The sequence below is a fragment of the Lycium ferocissimum genome, chromosome 11 (assembly GCF_029784015.1).
Source record: "Lycium ferocissimum isolate CSIRO_LF1 chromosome 11, AGI_CSIRO_Lferr_CH_V1, whole genome shotgun sequence".
Lineage (NCBI taxonomy): Eukaryota > Viridiplantae > Streptophyta > Magnoliopsida > Solanales > Solanaceae > Lycium > Lycium ferocissimum.
The window spans coordinates 21825761-21836855 of NC_081352.1; the positions used below are offsets into that span (position 1 = coordinate 21825761).

At 31.0% G+C, this 11095-nt stretch overlaps 1 pseudogene; it reads right to left on the reverse strand.

Moving 5' to 3' along the window:
- Positions 1 to 2787: 2787 nt before the first annotated feature.
- On the reverse strand, positions 2788 to 9600 carry LOC132037312 (fatty acyl-CoA reductase 2, chloroplastic-like; annotated as a pseudogene).
- Positions 9601 to 11095: the final 1495 nt, after the last annotated feature.

Here is an 11095-nt window from a genome sequence, read left to right on the forward strand (position 1 = left end):
GGGAGATCACGATCAAAGAAGAAAAATATAGAGAAAAACGATCAGTGAATGAAAGAAGTAAAGAAGGAGAAGTGAAAATGGTGAAATGAGGGCGTTAAAAGCCTTATATAGGCATGGGGACCGAGACGGTTACAGAGCCCAGCCAACCAGGGGATGCCACGTATCCCATAATTAATGAGACATGATTAGAAACGACGTGTGTTACGGCGATTACCAAAGTTGGCCGTTCGGGATGAGACACGTGGCTGATGGCAGAGGGATGCGACATAACTGTTCCCGCCAAAATGAAAAGATAAGGACGAGCTTATAAAACCCCCGGTTTGGTGACTCATCCACTTCTCGTTACTCTGGTAAAACTACGGTCCGGGAAGCATGGGGACTATCTGTATACGGTAAAAATCGGATATATGCAAGACTGGTGAGACCGGGGACCAGAGATAAGAAGAGACAGGCATGATCGCCGAGCCTTCCCTTAGAACTGGTGGAATTGCACCGCTGGCTACCGACCTAAGAAAAAGTGAAGCAAACGTTTGTCCCGGAGATCTCGGACCAAACTCGCAAAGATGACCGAGTTGTTGTGGCCGTTAGTTCGGTTTCAGCATGACCGAATTGATCGTGGCCGTTAGTCCGGTTTCAGCATGACCGAGTTGATCGTGGCCGTTAGTCCGATTTTTACATGACTGAGTTGATCGTGGCCGTTAGTCCGGTTTCAGCATGACCGAGTTGATCGTGGCCGTTAGTCCGGTTAATCAGTTACAAAATCACCATGCGTCAACATCGTTCTGTCACATTGTACCGACAACCATACGGGTGTCAGGCCGTGCGGCCCAACCTTATGCTTTTAGGGTTTACTTTATTCTAAAAAGGCTTTATGTTGTATGCAAGGCCCATAAGGCAAAACTATAAATATGAGGCATTTCACCACTTTGAGGGGTTAGCTTTTTTGGGATCTAGAGTATTGTAATAGCAAGTCAAAAATATCATCTTTCTCTTTGGCCCGAATCAGTGGAATATTATTGTCTTTAGCTTACTCTTCTAACATTATTTACTTGATCATCCATAGCAACGTATTTATTCAAGTTATTAACGCATAGATTCATATACACAAACCATTGCACACGAATCCATATATATATACTCCACAAAAAATCAAAATATATTAAAGTTTGCCCACATATCCTTTTCCTCACTTACAAATTCAATTGATTACCTAAAATCGGGGTAAACAAATATAAGGTGGACAAAATATAAAGCAAATTCATTGAGAAATCTAAGCATTTACTATGGTGGAGACTACTTTCTCTTTTCTTCTTTCAAAGAGGAACAAAATGCAACATATTTGATTATAATATTAAGGAATTAAGAGTTGGCACTGATGTAACCAGATAAATAAAATCAGGAAGGGAGATAATGAATCCCTTAATATAAGAGAAATTTTCAGTATATTGTAGCGGAAAAGGTAGTTCAAAAATTACTTTAGGAGGTGTTGACATCCAATTTTGACCCTCGTTTCTTTTAATTTATTTTCTCGAGCTTCTAAATTGGTAAAAAATCAAATACCTTAGCTTTTATCATTTTTACAAGTTATTATCACTACTACTACTACTACTACTAATACTACTATTATCATCATCATCATCATCATCATCATCATCATTATTATTATTATTACCGCTACTACTACTATTACTATTATCACTGCCATTTTTACTATTATCACCGTTGTTATTTCTAGTAATATTATTATTATTATTATCATAATCATTATTACTACTTACTTAATATTAATAGATATTGGGTGTGAAAGATAATTTATTTGATTTAATTAGAAGCTCAATTAGACACAAAAGGAAGAAGGGAAAGGCCCTGTTTTATTCCATGTCTCGAGTTGCACGAAACCGTCGAAAGTGATTTGTTTCATTATGTTGGTTTGCTTGTGTGTTACTTGTGTGAAGTTTTTTAAAAACTTATTGGGTTATTTGTTATCTGTTTGGTCCCGTGATTAACAATAGCTTTAAAAATGAAGTTTAATTACTCATTTAGGATTTCTCTCTAGCTAATACTTTCTTTATCATCACCTTTCCTTGCTTTTCACAATTGTTTTTTACATAAATAGTTCTGCTTTGAAAACGAGTTTTAAACTTATCTTTGAGTTTAAGTGTTGAAGGCTAAATCAAGTACTTTTTCTCTTTCATGCAAAATAGATATATTATCAACTGATTTGGTTAAGGCTCTCTTAGTTTCTTTTGAATCATTTGGCCTTTCTTAACTTTTGTTTTGTTTGCAAAACCTTATCTACTCATACGGTAATTTTGTTTGCAACATATAAATTACTAATATTTCCTCAAGTATCTAAGATATTTTAAACATTGCTATACATCCTCTTTCGATAAATGTTAAATTAATTAACCTAAGTTTGGCCAGTTAATCGTATTTAACGGATCTTAGAGGATGTCTCACCCCTTTGAGTTAAGTAGACCTTAAAAATGGAGTTTATTTTAAGCATTTATTTAGTTAAAATAAATGTCCTAATTCACCTTAAAATTTAATCCGATTAAAATGGGGTATAACATGAAGTATTTTCGAATTTTTTTAATCCCCTTATAAAATTCATGGCTCCGCCATTCGGCACAAATCCGATTAATCGGGTCAGGGAGTTCTTAGGAGCCATATGTCATGTCCTTCAAATTGTACTCATCAATTATTTTATACCATGTCCTCATATGGTACAACCAAATACAACTCAATATATAGATGAAATATCTGAAGTAATTATGGATTAAATGTAAATTGTTTCAACATTAAGAATGTATCCTTCCCCCTTCTAGTACATGCTTTTGAACACCAGGAATGTGGGTCTTTACAAAGTAATCTCTCCAATTAATTTTTGTCACGTCAATATCAAAGCTTGTTTTTTCTTCTTCAGACATATCTCCCATTAGCTTTCGTACGTTGCCATTGTGAAACCTAGCAAACGAGTCAATTTATTAATACACATATGATTAATAATAAATATTGTTTACTTATACAAGGAAAAAGAGAATCCACTTACGTGTACTCTGTACTAAATGTGCTTAGCAATTACACATCTATTTCTCATGTTTAAGTAATTGAGTACTCCCTTTATTTCAATTTATGTGACGTGTTTGATTAGATATTGAACTTTTTAAAAAGACTTTAAAAACTTGTGATCTAAAATGTAAGTCATAGATTTTTGTGTGACTATAAATTATTTTGTTAAGAGTTATGTTAAGTTTAAAGTTAAATTAGTTTTTAAATATAAGAATTTATCATTCTTTTCAAGACAAACTAAAAAGAAAGTACATGAGTCACATAAAATAAGAGAGAGAGTGTATAATATATATGACTAGTGAAATCCTCAAAATTTCTAAAATGCTTCATTTGAAAAAGATAGTCTTTTCCCGTTTTTAAAACAACTTTTGTTACTATTAAAAAATACTTATTGTTTTCATAAAAACTTGGCAAACGCCTCAAGTTTCTAAAATAGGCATTTTATTTTATTAAAAAAATATCTTATCTTCCTGGTAGCTCGGCAGACATACTGTAAGTTAACGTCTTTTAACATTGATTGCCTATACTAGTATAGTTCTATTAAACACTAATGTTAGAGGCCGTTTGGATTGGCTTATAAGTTGTTGAAAATAGCTTATAAGTTGTTTTCAATTTTTTTGAGTGTTTGGCTAGTCAGCTTAAAGCCATTTTATGCTTAAAATAAGCTCAAAAAATAATTGGGCCCGTTTGCTTAGCTTATCTAAAGCAGCTTATAAGTTGTTTCTTATAAGCCAAAAAAAAAAAATAAGTTGGGGTTTTCAGCTTATAAGCCAAAAAAAAAAAAATTAGGCTACCCCAACTTATTATTATTATTATTTTTTTTTTTTTTTTGGCTTATAAGCTGTTTTCAGCTTATAAGTTGCTTTTTTTAAGCCCATCCACACAGGCTCTTAGTCTAGACCGTTTGATATATAACTGCTCTCTTCTTTTCATTTTATATTTTATATGTCTATTCATTAATTTGACTTAACATGAAGTTTAAGAAAGTAAGATAGATTTTTAAATTTTATTATCTTTAGCTAATGATGTAGGTAATATATCAAAATGCTCTCTGAATCTTGTAATCTTTAACATGTCATATAGGATGTTGGAATTAAGCAGTTACTTAATATATAAATTATATTCTTTTCAAACAAATAAAAGGAAATTAAAACTTATAAATTGGAACATATCACACATACCATCCTTTGTAGAACCAGTAGGCTTCATAGAGCTTACTGAAATGCTTCAAATATTCCACCTTCCTTTTTACAACGTTTTTGTATCTTTGTAAGTTCTTCTTCACTTAAATCTTGTACCCTGTGCTGCCTGGATAATTCCTCCAAAATATAATTCGAAAAATCGGACATTTTGTCAAAAAATCTCATTTTCCTAACCTCAACTTTATCTCCTTTTGAATTAACAAAAGGAAATAACTGGAAGAAATCATAAGAATAGTCAAAAATCTGAGATAATGAGACAGGATTCACAGATGTTGATGCCACATGATATACATTTAGTTCTGGATTTGGCAAGTATCCATGTTTTGCAATTGCAGCCATTGTAGCATTTACAACCATATCAACTGGAATCTAAATCAAGAGAAAAAGATTGTCAGAGAATCCAATATTCTCTCTATTATGCACAAAAAAAGTTTGTTGGACATATAAATGTTAAGATATAATTAAGTAACAACAGTGTGTTATGTCTAACAGTTTAAATTTTTTGAGGAGATGTCACAAACTTCAACATGGTATCAGGATAATTGTCTACAGTTTGAGTCCCACAATCACTCATTATTAATATTATTATTTTTACTTGTTTTGGCCCATAAAAAAGAATTAGGTCGGGATGTGAGGGGCCACGCTTGTCGAAGATATAATTCAGTAAATGAAAATGTATTTTCTCTAATAACTCAACATTGTATTAGGTAGTACTGATCCAGATTTCGATTCTCACAGCCACTCCTTATTAGAAAAAAATAATAATCACTTGCTTGGCCCATAAAAAAAAATTAGGCCGGAACATTTGGTTCTTGTTGAAGGTATAACTAAGCGGATAAAAATTTATTTTCTCTAATATCTTAGGTATTTAGATGAAATAGTCACGTACTTCAACAGTAATTGGTGCAATTATAAATATTAATCTATTGAAAAAGTATACGTACCACATCAGCAAGACAGTCAGGATCACCCAGAAGGCCAGGGAGGTGACCCTTTCGATAGAAAAAGATTATTGGGTCGATTCCCCTAATTACAAGAGAGAGAGTGTTTGAAAAATAAGAAACATTAGTATTCTTCCACCATTTCACAATAAGTGGTGATTTTAGCTTGAACATATGTTTTAAGAAAATTATTCACTTCAAGAAAGTAAGAAATATTTTTACTAACTTATCCTTAATCAAATATTTTAAAAAGAAGTAATCCTTTAATCATTTCTTGATTATGTAAAATTTCATTTATTTAAATAAAGTTAAAGTTGAAAGGAAAGAATCAACGCATTTTTTGTTTGTGAAACACCATGAAAAAGTAAAAACATCACTTATTATGAAACGGAGGGAGTAGTTGATAAATATTAAGCACAGGATAAAAAAAATGTTGAATAAACAATATAACACCTGAATCCTTGCATCCAGCCTGGAAAGGGCTCTTCATAGCTACTTGTAATTATGGAGGGACGAAGAATGAGTATTGGTATTTCCTCTCTCATGCTATTTATTATCATTTCACCAATGGCCTTTGTGAATGAATAGGTATCTTGCCATCCATGTAACTTTGCCCTATAAAATTAACAAGAATTAACTATAAAAATGAACATTTTTTATTTTTGTTTTATATAATCAACTATTAGAACACGCGAATTTCTAACAAAAATGTTCCAGATCTAGAAGTTCGTCGGAAATTAGCTGGTCAGAAGCTTTTCCGATGGACAAACCATTAGAAATTATATATTTATGATGAATCTCCTTAGGAAATATTCATCAGAAATCCGCGAGTTTCTAATAATAATATATATAATTTATATAAAGCGAAAATACCTCTCAACTCCTAAATCCTTCATTATTTGCTTCAAGCCATTACTTTTGATAGTGTTGTTCAACTTTGAAACGAGTTCCATTTCTCTGGCAGCATCTAGTGATGGAAAATTAGTAAAGGGAGAAATTGAAGTGAGTTTTTCCTTTGTTATGCTTTCTCCCATGGTAAAAGGCTTCTCCAATGTTAATCCTTCTCTTTCTCCATTGACATACGCTTTAAATGAAATTTATATAAAAAAAAAAAATTAAAAAAAAAAAAAAAACTCATTATTGTAATTAAATGCATATCATATATATCTAGAAATTAAAATCAGAGCTTATGTCTTGTGCATTAATAGTGTAGAGAATTTTTACACCACCAATTCATTGTAACTAGTTATAGCAAGTTATTATTCTGTTTTTTTTGTGTTACCATATCAGCTTGGCTATGAAGATTTACTAGTTGTTGTAAGTCAACTTAACTTGATGGTGTTCAACCAAAAAAAAAAAAAAAAAAAAACTTAACGTGATGGTATAAAATGGTCTACCCAAAGGCGGTGCTGATAGAACTCAAAATCTATCCAGAAAGAGTATGTTATTTGCTCTGCCATTTAGAGAATTTTACACCATTAAATTAAATTGACTTACAACATAGATAGATCTTCAAATCAAGTCTGGTCCGAAAAACAGAATGATAACTAGGTACTGTTCAGTTAAGTAAACTAATGAATAATATAAAAAAAATTATATACTGTCAATGTATATAATTTAAATTCATATAGGATACATATGCTCTTTATTGAAGAATATTCAAATGCATACCGGTGGAATAATGCATAAGAAGTTTAAGTTTCTTGCATTTCTTGGCAAACATCATGAGCTGACATGGACCATTCACGTTAGCATCAACCGCTAATAGCACTTGTTTAAAACACAAAAGCAAATTTCATTTTAAAAATCTTTTTCAAAAGTCTTTTAAAAAATTTTAGCTAAAAGCGATTTGTGTTTGGTGCGATTAATTTAAAAAGTACTTTTGTTGTCAATTAGTGTTTGGCTAAGCTTTTATAAAGTGTTTCTATGTGTATTTTTCTCAAAAGTACTGTTCAAAAAAGTGCTTTTGGGAAAATGCTATTTTTTTTAGCTTCTGAAAAACTGTCAACCCTGCTACTCCCCAAAAACACTTATTTTCTCTCAAAAGTTTGGCCAAACATCTCACTTTTTTTAAAATAAGCACTTATTGAAAAAATAAATACTTTTGGGGGAAAAATAAGCTTGGCCAAACAGGCTATAAGTCATACCTAGAAAACATAAAATGGAAAACGAATTAATATTGTTAATTAAGTTTTGGATCTTAGTAGAATAATTTATTTATAAAAGAAAAAAAATTAACCTCTCATCGAATGTTAGTGATGGCCGCAGAGTCAACAATCAAATCAACTTCTTAAGCAATTTTTTGAGCATTAATAATATCTATACCAACGTCAGGCTCATATATATTTCCAACCACAAGGACCAATTTATTTTGTATGAATAGCTTGTAGGATTCACCATGCATTTCTTCTAGGCATTTGAATAATTTTGACTCCATAATCTGATTAAAAATAATCAAAGTGTAAATAGTCCGTTGACATTATCGGTCAGCCAGTGGCGAAGTCAGAATCAAATAAGAGAAATCAAAATACTACATCTGCCCCAAATTGCAATTAGTTGTCATGTTTTGCTTTTTGTAGTCAAAACACACGAAACATAGGCAACCATTAACTATATGCATATTAAATTGTCTACGTATCAACAAGTGTAGGTTTTTAGAGAAAGTGTGCTAATTGACACCTAAAGTGTGTTAATTGACCCCTTGGACAAGGGAGGCTCACCACTGATGAGCTATATACAACCGTCAAAGGGTGGCCAATCAAAAATCTTTTTCCAGAAAATTATACTGCTTGTATAGATTCAATTTTTAATTTTTATACATAATATTGACTCAAAATTTGAAAAAGAAACTTAGAGAAGAAAGTAATGAAAGCATTCTTAAACGTACTTCACTTGTTAGTCTGTGAAATGCAGCTTCCTTATCCTTCGCCCTGATGAGTATGTAGATCTTGTTTACCTTTGGTGTTGTTCTTAGCATCTTTTCAATCAGAGCTGCAAAATTAGAAGATGTCTAGGATTGAACTTGCCATTGAACTTTGAGAATAGTATATATAGAGATTAAGTTCAAGTGCCATATATGTACTGACGCCATAACAAATATCTATATAATCATATTACTTATTAGATAACTATATGTAAATCTCTTAATAAGTATTAATTTTTAATTTTATGAAAATGTGGTAACTAACATGCACATATGCTACCCTTTGTCTCAATTTATGTGATGCAAGTTCAATTTTAGTATGTTCCAAAAAAAGATGATACACATTTTATATTTATAAACAATTTAACTTTATACTTTTTTATTTTTATTCTTAATGAAATGATTTATAGTCATACAAATATTTAATGTTCATTTTAGACCATAATTTTCAAAAGTGTTCGTTTCTAATTTATTAAACTTTGTGTCCACTCAAAATGCATCACATAATATGATATAGATTAAAGGGAATTAGCGAGAAGTGTAAAAAATAATCTTTACACTATAAATGTTTTTACCTAATTAATTTGATACATACTTAAGAAGGCTAATTAAAATAATGAAACTGCATGTACCTTTTGCAAGGAACCCTGTAGCACCAGTGACAAGAATATTCTTCCCTTCAAAAAACTCAACAATCCCTATACCATTATTACCATGCTGAAACTGCATGGTTGCTGCAGCATTATTGACTGCTTTGAGTTGAGAATATTGTTGACAGTCTCCTACATTTTTAGACTTCATGTGAAAGAATTTTTTTCTGGCTCTTTTATGGTTCTCTAATGATGAAATATTCTTATTATATTCAAAGCTAGGAGAAAGATAATTTTTAGAAAATAATTTAGTTGGTTCCCTTGTGTTACAGGGAAAAATATTTTTGAAGAGAAGCATATTGGCAATTGGCGAAAAAAAGAGAGGAGAAGTTGGAGGATTGGAACTAAAATGATATTTTCTATTTATAGAGCTAGGGGAGTGCAAGGACAGTAACATTGTCGACCACATCTTTTTTCCTGAGATCTGTTTAATTTAAATTCTTACCTTCCTAATTAAAGCTTTATGTTCTTTTTTGTTTTTTTTTGTTTTTGTCTTTGTTTATGTGGGGAGAGGTTGTTGAGCGTGTAGTGATCTCATCTAAAAAAAAAAGCGGTTAAGGAGAGCATATTTTTAACAGAAAAAGGGTTAGATTTGCCCTTGTACTCTTCAGAAAAAATTATATTCGCCATAATCTTTTTGATATACTAGTTTAGTGTACGCGCGTTGCGCGTGTCTCTCGTATTAATGATAAAAAACTTTTAAAAATAACAAAATAATATGGTCAAAAGATATTTTTGCGTTATAATATAAATTAACCAAAAATTACAGTTATTATAGCTCTTGTATAATTTTTAGCTCGATCGTCATCTAATTCTACTTATGATTTCTTTCTAAGGTACTTAACACGTAATCAATTATACAAATACGTCATTTTTCTATTCCTTTTCCTTTGTATAAAATACTAATCAACCTCTTTACTCTTTTAAGAGGATACATACCTCACTAGGAGGTGAGCCTCTTGTCTCTGTAGTAGTATTCTAGGTGCAAATAGCTCTTTGTTGGATTTTTTTTTCTGTGATCAGCAAGCTAAGATGTGGCTATGCTGAAGTTTTGTAAAACTCAACTAGTGATTAATAAAATAATTTAGTTATATAAAAAAAAAATCACATTAGAAAAAAAATTAATTATTTTTGATTCTTTTTTTTTAACTTAATTTCATTTGACAATAACCATAGACAAAAAAATGAATGTACTACCAAATTCCAACAAAAAGAATGCCATAATTTTCATTGAGGTCTAAATTTATGCCGACCTCTTACCTCTGTATGAATTATCATCGATGTTTTCGTACTTTTTATCAAACCCATGTTTACACGCCTTTTTAAATATTAGGCAATTTGCAGGATCTATTAATGACTTTGATTTCATTAAACATACACACTTAATTTACTCTTTTTTCCACAGAATGCACATCCCAGGGAAGTAACATATGTAGTTCAATTAAGGACATGATTTATGTAACATAAAATCATAATTGATTTCAAAGTCCTAAATAGGACTTTCTACCTAGTTCAAATGAATAAGATTGAATAATCAAAATTCTAGTCGATTTGAAAGTTTTAAATATTAGAAAAAACAATTAAATGACTATTTACGTCATCGCTAAATACACAAAGAAGATTTTGCATAGCATTTTCAGTTTCTATTGAACTATCTTTGTCCTTTTTTTGCGAAACCTAGCTGCGACATTACACAATTGTTGCGTTAAATTGTAATCAAAACATCAAATATTGGAATAATTACTAAATAAAAATCAGAATAAACACGAGTTAAGGCAGATTAACTTTCGTACTAATTGTTGGGGTAAGTCTTTTTTTGGGTAAAACGATATACAAAAGTCAAAGTGGTTTATTTATAGTAAATTTAAAAAGTTAAAAAAATAGAAGTTCCTGCATAGTTCAAATAAGAAAAGATTTAATAATTAAATTATAATTGATTTTAAAATTTTAAATATTAGGAGAATATAAATAATATTAAACTATGTATACCTGACTCACAATTTTTTAAATGTCATTTCGAAAGTACTTTTAGAATTTAATATTGAGTTAGAGATTATAATAATTGTAGCGATTGAAATAATTTATATCTAATTATACTATTTGTTAAACTCCTATTTATCTTTTGATACACGGAATTTATAGACTGCAACGACTCGTTTGATCGTTATGCGCATTGTGACAATTTTACCTCCGTTGACCCTTTCCCTTACCCCATTAGAGTGCTTTTGACCCGCGGGGATGGGCGACACTGTTCCCGAGTTCATCGGGCGAATTTTGGTAGGATTTGAGGAAATTAGAACCTTAAAG